Consider the following 12268-nt stretch of genomic DNA (forward strand, 5'->3'; position numbering starts at 1 on the left):
ACTGGTTTATGATAATCTGAATCATCAAACTGAATTCTCACTGCTAAATTTTTTAGTATTATAGGTGATGATACAATTGGCTGATAAAAAAATGAGTAAGTCAGATAGATAGAAAAGCAGAAGGAAGACTTTATCTAGGGAGACGTATCTCCAATTAGCTATTAAGTTTTCTAGATCAGGTTTTAACTTGATTGGGACAGTGGTACTACATCTTTTTGGATGTGTTACTGAAAAAAAAAGTGAATCATACTTCTAACTAATACAGAATCCATACCTATATATTGTTCAAATATGTATGAAATGACTTATTTAAACAGATAAAGGTAAGAAGAATAGATTAAAATGGTTGAAAAGAGGGAAAAAATTGTAATAGTTTACAGATAAGTAATCAACAGAGCATTTAAGTGCTAAAGGTGGCTATTTTACAAAGACTCTATCATACAGATACAAGTTTTGTAATTGGATTTTTAGAATGATAGAAATCTTAATACATGACTATTAGATGATCCACAGCAGGAACATGTATAGAAGAAACTCTTATGTCAATGCATCATGCCTTCTTTTAGAATCATAGAATCATAGAATGGTTTGGGTTGGAAGGGACCTTCAAAGGTCATCTAGTCCAACCCCCCTGCAAGGAGCAGGGACATCCCTGACTAGGTCAGGTTGCTCAGAGCCTCATCCAGCCTGGCCTTGAACGCTTCCAGAGATGGGGCCTCCACCACCTTTCTGGGCAACCTGTTCCAGTGTTCTATAACCCGCATCATAAAAAATTTTTTCCTAATTTCTAATCTAAATCTACCCCCCTCTATTTTAAAACCATTACCTCTCGTCCTATCGCAACAGGCCCTACTAAACAGCCTTTCCCCATCTTTCTTGTAGGCCCCCTTGAGGTACTGGAAGACCGCTATCAGGTCTCCCCGGAGCCTCCTCTTCTGCAGGCTGAACAGCCCCAACTCTCTCAGCCTGTCCTCATAAGAGAGGTGCTCCAGCCCTTTTATCATCTTTGTGGCCCTCCTCTGGACCTTCTCCAACTGGTCCATGTCCTTCTTGTGTTGGGGGCTCCAGAACTGGACACAGTACTCCAGGTGGGGTCTCACCAGGGCAGAGTAGAGGGGGAGAATCACCTCCCTCGACCTGCTGGCCACGCTTCTCTTGATGCAGCCCAGGATGCGGTTGGCCTTCTGGGCTGCAAGGGCGCATTGCCTGCTCATGTTAAGCTTCTCATCCACCAGCACTCCCAAGTCCTTCTCCTCAGGGCTGCTCTCAATCCATTCCCCGCCCAGCCTGTATTTGTGCCTGGGATTGCCATGACCCAGGTGCAGGACCTTGCACTTGGCCTGGTGGAACTTCATGAGGTTGGCACGGGCCCACCTCTGCAGCCTGTCAAGGTCCCTTTGGATGGCATCCCTCCCTTCCAGCATGTCGACGGCACCACACAGCTTGGTTTCATGGCAAACTTGCTGAGGGTGCACTCTATCCCACTGTCCATGTCGCCGACAAAGATGTTGAACAGGGCCGGTCCCAGCACGGACCCCTGAGGGATGCCACTCGTGACCGGTCTCCACATGGACATCGAGCCGTTGACCACCACTCTCTGAGTGCGGCCATCCAGCCAACTCCTTATCCACCGAGTGGTCCGTCCATCAAACCCATGTCTCTCTAGTTTAGAGAGAAGGATGTCGTGCGGGACAGTGTCAAAAGCTTTGCACAAGTCCAGGTAGATGATGTCAGTTGCTCATCCCTTGTCCACCGATGCCGTCACCCCGTCATAGAAGGCCACCAAATTGGTCAGGCACGATCTGCCCTTGGTGAAGCCATGTTGGCTGTCACCAACCACCTCCTTGCTCTCCATGTGCCTTAGCATGGTTTCCAGGAGAATCTGCTCCATGACCTTGCCAGGCACAGAGGTGAGGCTGACCGGCCTGTAGTTACCTGGGTCTTCCTTATTCCCCTTTTTAAAAATGGGGGTTATGTTCCCCCTCTTCCAGTCATCGGGGACCTCACCAGACCGCCACGACTTCTCAAATATGATGGCCAGTGGCTTGGCAACTTCATCCGCCAGTTCCCTCAGGACCCGCGGATGGATCTCATCAGGACCCATGGACTTGTGCACCTTTAGGTTCCTCAGATGATCCCGAACCTGCTCTTCGAGTACAATGGGCAGTTCTTCATTCTCGCAGTCCCTGCTTTCACCTTCTACAGCTTGGGCGGTGGGGCAGGAACTCTTGTCGGTGAAGACTGAGGCAAAAAAGTCATTGAGAACCTCAGCCTTCTCCATGTCCTGGGTAACCAGGACACCAGTTCCCTTCTGGAGGGGGCCTACATTTACCCTGGACTTTCTTTTGTCCCCTACGTACCTATAAAAGCTCTTCCTGCTACATTTTATATCCCTGGTCAGATTCAGTTCTGCCAGGGCTTTGGCCTTCCTTACCTTAGCCCTGGCCACTCGCGCAGCCTCTTTGTAGTCCTCCCAGGCTATCTGTCCCCACTTCCACCCTCTATAGGCTTCCTTTTTTACTTTCAGTTCGTCCAGGAGCTCCTTGCTCATCCACGCAGGCCTCCTGGCCTTTTTGCCCGACTTGTTTTTCATCGGGATGCACTTCTGCTGAGCTTGGAGGAGGTGCTCCTTGAATATGGACCAACTTTCCTGGGCCCCTCTTCCCTCCAGGGCCACCTCCCATGGCACTTGGCCCATCAGGTCCCTGTAGAGGCCGAAGTCCGCCTTCCTGAAGTCTAGGGCAGAGAGCTTGCCGTGTATTTTCCTTGCTGCCCTGTGGATCTTGAACTCCACCATGTCATGGTCGCTGCAGCCAAGGCTGTCCTTTAGTTTCACATCCCCGACCAGTCCCTCCCTGTTGGTGAGCACAAGGTCGAGCATGGCACCCCTCCTTGTCGGCTCCTCTATCACCTGCAGGAGGAAGTTGTCATCCACGCATTCCAGGAACCTCCAGGACTGCCTGTGCCCTGCCGTGTTGTCTCTCCAACAGATGTCAGGGTGGTTGAAGTCCCCCATGAGGACCAGGGCCTGTGACCGCGAGGCTGCTCCTATCTGCCTATAGAGCACTTCGTCCGCTCTATCCTCCTGGCCAGGCGGCCTGTAACAGACCCCTACCGTGAGGTCCCCTGTCCGTCCCCATCCTCTAATCTTGACCCATAAGCTCTCTGTCAGCTCCTCCTCCATTCCCAGGCGGAGCTCCACACACTCCAGTCGGTTGCTGACGTAGAGAGCGACACCCCCTCCTCGTCTCCCCTTCCTGTCTTTTCTAAAAAGCCTATACCCCTCCATGTTGATGCTCCAGTCGTATGTGTCATCCCACCACGTCTCCGTCATGCCAATGAGGTCGTAGTCCTGCTCGTGTGCAAGCATCTCCAGCTCTTCCTGTTTATTCCCCATGCTGCGTGCATTGGTATAGAGACACTTCAGCTGGGCCCCCGACAAAGCTGACTTGCTGGCTGGAGCTACAGGGGTGCTATTGCACCGCAGTTTAGGTTTATTTGTACTTATCTGTGATCCCTCCTCAGCTTCTGGACCCTCGGTGCTGGCACTGGCGCCATGCTGACCGCAGTGGGCTGAACTGTGCTCCCCCTCCCCCAGCAACACTAGTTTAAAGCCCTCCAGACGAGCCTGGCAAGTCTCTGTCCAAGCACACTCTTCCCCCTCTTGGTTAGGTGCACGCCATCCGCCCCTAGCAGCCCGGGCTTCTCAAAGCACGCCCCGTGATCTAGATACCCAAAGCCCTGGCTGTAGCACCACTCCCTGAGCCAAGAGTTAACCTGCCAGATACGTCTGGCCCTTTCAGGTCCCTGCCCTTCGACCGGGAGGATTGATGAGAAGACCACCTTTTATTGCAAGCATAGCATATTCTTTAATTCAGGCTGATCATGATCCTTTTTAAAGGTAGCTAGTTTTTTTGCCTTGTCTTGAAAGGCTGTTTAAAGATCTTGCTTCTTTGATAATTAGAAATTTCCTTCCAGTGTTTTCTGATTTAATAATGCTGAAAGAAAATGTAAACAGAAAAAAAAAATTACTTCAGAATTTTACATGATGTGTAGATTAATCTAGAATATAACAATGAACAATTGCTTAATATTCTTTGGTGATATAGGAAAAAAATTATCAAATATTTTTTTCTGATGCATAAAATTTTAGATTCAGTAGCATAAAATGAATCCATTGAACAGCAGATGATATGATGTGGTCAAATCTGAAAAGATAAATCAATTCTCCATTCTGACCTGTGAAACTAAATGGAATTAAGGTGAACTTCAGTGACAGGATGCTGTTTGGGACTGTGTTAAATGTAGTGTTTGAAGGAGTTTTCCTGTGGCTGTATAATGAAAAAGGAGAATGAAAACATTAGTAAATATTTTGTAGAGATCAATAAAGTTTGCCTTATTGTTTTTAAGTTCATAAAGTTGCTCAGAAGTGGTTTCATTTGAAATGTTCCAACAAGTCTTTCAGCTGAAATGCCCACCTATGAACATACTTACACATATATGTGCATGCAGAGAGGGAGAGTTCACAGCGTATCCAACAAAGCTGACATGGAGTAGTATTTGTATACATGTCTGCAGTAGATTTATTCACATGTGGCACTCAAAGTATCCAGAGAACAGAGCTATAAGCTCAGTACCCATCAGTACCCTATTCATACAAAACTCACATATATTTCATCATTGACCCTTTGACTGCCTAAGAAGCACACTAGCAGCCTCCCAAGTCATGCCCCAACATGTCCTATTCTTGTCTGTATATGCAATAAATTTTATTTTAAAAACACCTTCTATTTAAAAAAAGAATGGTATAAAATGAACACTTTCTAGAGGGAAAAATATGCTGTGAACATCACTGTACAATATCTGTGGCTGTGACCCTGAGTGTTTCCAGGCGTATACTCAGTTTTATTATAGTCTCTGTCCTGTTTTTAGCTTTTATTGTGGATTTTTCTATCAGTGCTGTTTTGAGACAAAAAAAAAAAGGGCTTTCAAGAAAACTATTTTTCATGAAAAACATCTATTTTCTTCAGAAAACATGATCTTTTTGTGCCAGAAGTTCAAATACATGAACCTAGTACTTTAATTGTGTGACATCATTGCAGTATCTTTTTGGACTCTATTTCTGCTTACGAGCTCCATATCTCCATAGCTCTGATAATATCCTGATGCAGATGATAGGTGCTCATTTCAGCAATCTGCTAAGGAAAAAGCTCTAGTGCATTATTCTAGCTATAGTGTTACCAGGGAGTTTAAGTAGTGGATGGTAATCAGATTGAGACATCCAAAACATCCACCTCAAGGACAAAAAGCAGCATTTCTCATTTCAAGATGGGTTGGTATTTAGCTGAAAAATTCCTCTTCCCTTGCTGTTTTTTAATTGAGAACCAACATGATCCATTTGTGATGGAAAAGGGAATACTTTCTTAAATAGCCTGATTACAATTTTATGGCTCATCTAAGTTAAAGAATGCCACGAAGATGATGAGAGGGCTGGAGCACCTCTCCTATGAGGACAGGCTGAGAGAGTTGGGGCTGTTCATCCTGGAGAAGAAAAGGCTCTGGGGAGACCTTATAGCAGCTTTCCACTACCTAAAGGGGGCCTACAGGAAAGATAGGGAGAAACTCTTCAGCAGGGCCTGTTGTAATAGCATGAGGAGAAATGGTTTTAAAATAGAGGGAGGCAGATTCAGACTTGATATAAGGAAAATATTTTTTTACACTGAGGGTGGTGGAACACTGGAACAGGTTGCCCAGAGAGGTGGTAGATGTGCCACCTGCCTCATTCAAGGCCAGGTTGAATGAGGCTCTGAGCAACCTCATCTAGTTGGAGATGTCCCTGCTTCTTGCAGGGGGGTTGGACTAGATGACCTTTAAAGCTCCTTTCCAACCCTAACAATTCTATGATTCTATTATTCTAACCTGCTTTTGTATAGTCTAAGCCTTAATCCATTGGCCTAGGGACTATGAGTGACTATGCTTTTTTTTTCCACAGATCTAGAGAAATCTGTGAGTAATGTCAATAGTCTCATTCCCAAAAGTTTCACAGAGTGATGAGGTATTGTTTCTGTTAGCATCATCTGTATCTCTTTTTCTTGTTTTTGGTGCAGCATTGGTCTTACATCAGGGCAAGCAGTGACTCTGCAGATTGCTAGTGAAGAAGAGAAAATAACTGCATTGCTGATACCAGCATCCTCCTTTAAGGAGGACCTTTAAGGAGTGAGACCAACTGCTTTAAAATATAAAATTCTGGAGCTTTACAGAATGAAGGAGTAAGTTTAAGTGTTCTGCATGTATCAGTCAGGGCATGAAATGGACCAAAGGCAAGGTAGAAAGATTGGAGACTGCAGTTATCTGTCTTAATTATAGTATTTAAATGCACTCTCTTCCATGGCCCTATTTTTGCAAATTCACAGATTTACAAATTTGTAAGAATTGATAAGTTGTCTACATTTAGTAAGCCCTCAATGCATTCATGTCTGTCTCACTTATACATAATTTCTTCTTGCTAAGTCCCCTGTGTTTTATTTGAGAGTTGCCTTATTTATTGTGAGCCAATAATGCATTGAATTGTGTGTGCACTGGCATATTATCTTGTTGAACCATTCAATTAAATATGATAATGTTGAACACACTGACATAGTTAAACACTCAGGTGAATGAGCAATTCACTGTGAAGTGCAGAAATATTTTAAGTCATTTGTGTGCCTTCAAGCAATCTGTTTTATGTGAAAGAACACTTCAGCATTCAGAGAAACATATATGTCTGAAAAGACGAAAATATTGCAACTTTCAAAACATAGCTCTCAAGGCGGAAAACTGGCTCTTTAAAAGACTTAAAACCTGCAAATAAAGGATGGAAGTGAAACACACTATCTTATTGCACAAGTAATAGGCACAAAAGTGAAATGTTACAGTCTACTTGAAATTATAGTATGAATTAGCAACAGTATTTTGGCCTATAAATGTTTTCATTCTGGAGTAAAGTTACACTAGATCTATCTGACATGACCCTGCATTTCTGGAGAGTACCCCACTGCAGAGGACTGAGAGGTTTTCTTTGAGATAATGTAAAATAAATATGTCCCTAGGTGAAACTTTTGTGTCTAAATCAATCTAATTCTCTGTTGAAGACAGTACCTGTGAAACTTAATGAGAAACTAGTGTTACATGCTCAGTACATAGAGTTTCAAATGCTTATAACCAAATCACATCAAAACCAATTTTCTCCAGAACACTCAAAACCACTTCTCCTGCCAAATTTAAACTTTCATCCCCCAGCTGTTTTGGCTGTAGAGTGATTATAAAAAAATGTCATGGTAATTGTTTACTGTCAAGAATGTCTTTTCTCAGTTTTTACATGCTTGAAAAGCCTAATCCTTTTTCTCCCTCAAACTTTAGAAAAGAATATGAAAACTACAGGTAAAGTCAAACAAATAAAAAAAATCCTGAAAAAAGTCCAATACATATTGGCCAAAAAAAAAGTTTGAAAATTTCAGCCTGAGTTGAAAGGTTCAAGAATTACTGAATACTGATGTCATCAGGTTAGAATACAAACCATTATTCAATTTGATACTTAGCTATTACTTCTATTGCTATTGATTATTTTACTACTGGAAAAGTGCTGGATGCAATTCAATTGGCACATGGTCACTAGTCATTCTAGTCAGAATGAAACCAAAACCACTGGCTCCTCATTTTTTTTTTACAAAGGGTAAGATATCCCTAAGAGCTTACAAAGACTCTATTTAAATATAGGACACAGGTTTTAATTTCATTTAAAACTATAGGGAAATAAATACTCAAATTTAACTCTCAAAAAGGATTTGCTTAAAGGACCATGATTATTTTATGACTTTTCTGAGAAGCTGAGGAAATCTGTAGTTTTAACATAAAACACAAAAGGGAACACGATGTTTCTGACTACATGTTGCTGAAATGGTTTTTACAAGTCTCATATTCAAAATGAAACCTCCAGTGAGATAGGAGCCTATTCAAATAACTTCAACCAAGGTGAAAGCTTCGAGTTATTACTCGTTTCTGTTTGCCGTATCATGTCACTTTTTCTCTAGAGGATGTTTTCCAACATCTTAGATATAGGGCAAGAGATCTTCATGTTCATCCAGCATTTCAAGGCAAACTCATGAGAAAGAGAACGAATTTAGTCTTTGCGCATAGTTTCTAAGTTTCTGAAAGCAAGTGCATTTATTTTCCTAACCTTTTCATGTTTGTAATGGAAAACAATTTTTCTGCTTTTATAATATAATCCACTTTTTGACCATTTGGCCATATATTAACATTTCTGTGACACTGAAGACCTTTCTCCACTCCTTATTCAACAGCCCTTGTCCCCATACAGTCTTCCTTAGTAATGAAAAACCTGGAAGGAATGTGGGGCTAAGCATCTGCACTTGCTTTAATTTGAAGGTTATACTAATCTCCAGGAATATGCTGACATCATTCACTTCAGATATAACCCCTGCATAAGTATGATGGAAAAAGGTTTCACATAAATACATGCTGAAAAGAGAAAACAAGTTTGCAAACAATCTTGGGAAGAGGATGTTTTCTCGTGGTATTGAGGTTAAAAAAAAAAAAAAGAAAAAGAAACAAGTGAGTTAAAAGAAAAACTGCATAAGTAAATGATTCATACCAGTATGTGCTCTAACAAATGGTATAAGAAACAAAAGAAAGTCTCCAAATTCCATTAGGAAATTAATAGCTATGCATTTTTTTTTACCATATAGTCATGTTATTTCCTTCTGTATTTTCTTCTTCTGACATCCTCTCAAGAATTTGACGTTAGTACATTCAGTTCTGTGCTGTTATTCTACCTATTGTTGCTTTTCTTGTTATTTGTTTACATGTGTAACTCTCATGCTTAGTGTCTTTGGCTTCAGTGTCTGCTAGCACTTAGGCTAACTGTACATCCTAGGAAAGGGTTGAACAGGATATGCAGATGAATGAACAAGAGCCACAGAGAGAGATTTAACTGATGGGCCTTAAGGTGGTGCCTACTTAAGGAGGGGTATAATAAGCTGCAACTAATGGCAGTATGGCAAGCATTTGTTTGGAGTCCAGTGCTAAGTTAGAGATTCCTACCTTGGTGATCAAGCTCTGTGAGCTACCTCTTTGTTGTTCAGCTTAAATTTGCATTCTTGTGCCATCTCCTCATAGAAGGTTATCATGGATGGATTCCAGATTTTCTTTTTTTCCCTGCCACCTCAGACCAGCTAGCAGTAATTCAGAAGGAATTTTTTCTAATCCCTAAATTAATGATGAGGCAGACCTATAGCACCACATAAGAGTGAAAGAACGAGAGAGACATTTTATTGTGACATTTTTAATGTCTTAATCTCAGATTTATATAACCACTTCCAAATATTTCAGCCATTTAGAGTAGCATGTGCAGTTTTGGGCCCAACAGCACAGGAAAGACATCATTAAGGTGCTGGAGCATTTGCCCCATGCAGAAAGACTGACGGGCCTCCACTTGTCCAGTGTGGGGAAGAGGTAGCTTCAGTGGCCTTACCAGCAGCCCCCAATGTACCTACGGAGCGTGAATAAAGACAACTGAGCCAGGGTCTTCACAGCAGCACATTGATTGGAAGATGAGAGGCAGGGACTTATACTAAAATAAGAAGGGAGATAAAGAAAAACTTACTCACTCTGAAGACAGTAAAGTAATAGAATAGGAGAGGCAGGCTCTGCCCTTGGAAGTTTTCACGACCTGGTGGGACACAGCTCTGAGAAAGCTGGCCTGCCATCAGAGTTGACCCTGCTGTGAGCTGAAGGTTGGGTTAGGAATCTCCTGAGGTCTCTTCTAACTTGAATTTTCCGATGATGTTATGACCTTAAAGAAGGACACCTTTGAAGCCTGTGTCTAAGCTAACAGTCCCACTGAAAACTGGCACAACACAGATCTTATTCAATATGTGAGCCTAAAGAGCCAAATAGCATAGGATAATAATTAGAAGTAGGAAATACAGACTAAAACTTATTATATTATATATATATATATTAATAATGACACTTCTTCAGAAAGGAATTGTGCCAAGGGATAGGGACAGGATAGATAGACACAGCTATATTGTGTTCCTTCAGGGCACTTAACTGTGCTTGTAGCTACAGCAGCTTCTTTAGAGCTACCTCTGCTGCCGTTGACACAGTACTCCATCGGTCAGTGTAGGTGCATCTGAAAAATGAGGAGATTTCTGAAGGCATAAATGCCTATTAGTCACCTAGTGCTCTTTGAATTTCAAGGACTGAAGTGCCCAGATGAGATTTATGCCCTAAAATATATGTATCTTGGCCCTCTGAGAAACTGAGATAAACAGTCTTATGCTTCCAAGACATCTAGACAGTCATGAGAACACTGTCACTGGGCTTTAAGATAATAAGTTTTACAGTATGTTAAAATTACGCATACTGTATTATCAGTTTAGCAAATACAATGATGAGGGAGGGTGTAAATTCATAAATGAAAAAAAAAAGACTGGTTTGAGTTCATTGTGAATGTAAAATGAAAGAAAACATTGTTCTCCATTTTTAGTGCATGTAATTTATTTTTGGTGCTGTGGAATATTGCGTTGTGTATAACCAAGAATGGTTATTTGGACTTGATCTGGACTTGATCTTTCTCACTGGAACTTCAGAAAGGACCAGCATCCTGCCTGATGATGATTAGCACAGAACATAGTTTGCTATTTAATAAGGGACTGCTATTGCAGCTTTACAGACTGTTTTTTTCAGTCCATCACAAGCAGCTATTTTCTGTCAAAAACCAAGACAGATGTAACATAGAAGGACTCAGAATTAATTGCAACAGCTATGCAAATATACTTTGATAGGAAACAGTTTTCAGCTTCTTTTGTCTTATTTTTCTCTTCTCTTTTTTCTTTACTTCATGCTGCAGTGTTGGCTCATGGATAGCTAGATGCAAAATGAGACTGACATGTTGGACACATGGATATCAAGGATGTGGTTTCCCTAGCAACAGTAACCACATAAAAGGTCTCAGAACTTACTCATGGGACATTTCAGTTTTTCACATAAAATGAATACTGGTGGTGAATATGATTGGTTCAATAGAAGTACAGTGAAAGTATCACAGAACTGTAACTTAATAAAGTATTAGACTCTTCTATTTCCTGAAACCAGATGCCACACAAGAAGATTGTGTTTATATCACAGGGAAGAGAATCTTGAGGACATGAAAGGCATTAAATCCAGCAGAATTTTGCTGCTTAGAAAAGTTTGTAATTATTTAGCATGAGACAGGTAAAATTACAAATAGATGATCTATATCAGTAAGAAGTGCAACAGCATCAAAATCTACATGCAACCAGATTGACTCAGATTAAAGCATAGCACGAAAGCTGTGTGTATCTTAAAATTTTGGTCTAGAATTGTTTCTGGGTTTTGCAGCATTTAGCTTTATTTCATCTACAAATACAGCAAACAGACTTGCTAAAGACAAAGCTGTTGATAGAAGAGTCATGTAGTAGGGTTAAAGAGCAGGAGTACAGTTATGTGAGGAAAACCTGGAAGAAAAGGCATTTTAATTATGTGCTATAACACTGAATAAACTTGTAGAGGTTGTTGAGAAACACGAGGAGCACATTGCAGAAAGGCAAGAGGATGTGCTCTAAGTACACATTTTTTTCTGATCTCCCACTGTGCACGTTCAGTAGCCTGGGTTGTCCCATTTCCCACACTGTGCCTAATCCGTGTGTATCTCAAGAAGATTCCGTGACTTCCAGGAAGTCTGAAGAGGTAAGTCAAAACCAGTAGAATGCTTCTGCTGCATTCTTTGACCTTCGATTTTGTTTTTGTGGCAGCAGAACAGACTGAAGAGGAACATGACTAAAATATTGCCCTTGTTCTGAACAGAAAGTTGAATTATATTCACTTTGCTTTCACTTAGATGAAGAAAGGTGTTGCAAGTAGTGTGAGGACATAGGCCAGGGAAAACTGTACTTAAATTTGGAGATGCCAGGAGATGAATTTCTATTAAAAGCATAAAGCTGTAGCTGCCAATTACTTCATGAGCAGAGAGCCTTTTAAGTATTAGTCTATCTGCAAGGGTGGAAGAATCTTTTTAATACAAAGGCTAAGTCTTGTAGCAATGGATGAGTGGTTGAAAACAAAGAAAACCTTGAACAATTGAGGGATGAGAAGCAGAAGAAAGCTTTCTTCAAGACTAGAAAGTTTTGAATGTCCTGTGGAGCATCCTGTGGAGACTCAAATTTTTCCCTTTTGTTCTCAAAAG

This window comes from Chlamydotis macqueenii, chromosome 3, assembly GCF_036417535.1.
Source record: "Chlamydotis macqueenii isolate bChlMac1 chromosome 3, bChlMac1.mat, whole genome shotgun sequence".
NCBI classification, from domain to species: domain Eukaryota; kingdom Metazoa; phylum Chordata; class Aves; order Otidiformes; family Otididae; genus Chlamydotis; species Chlamydotis macqueenii.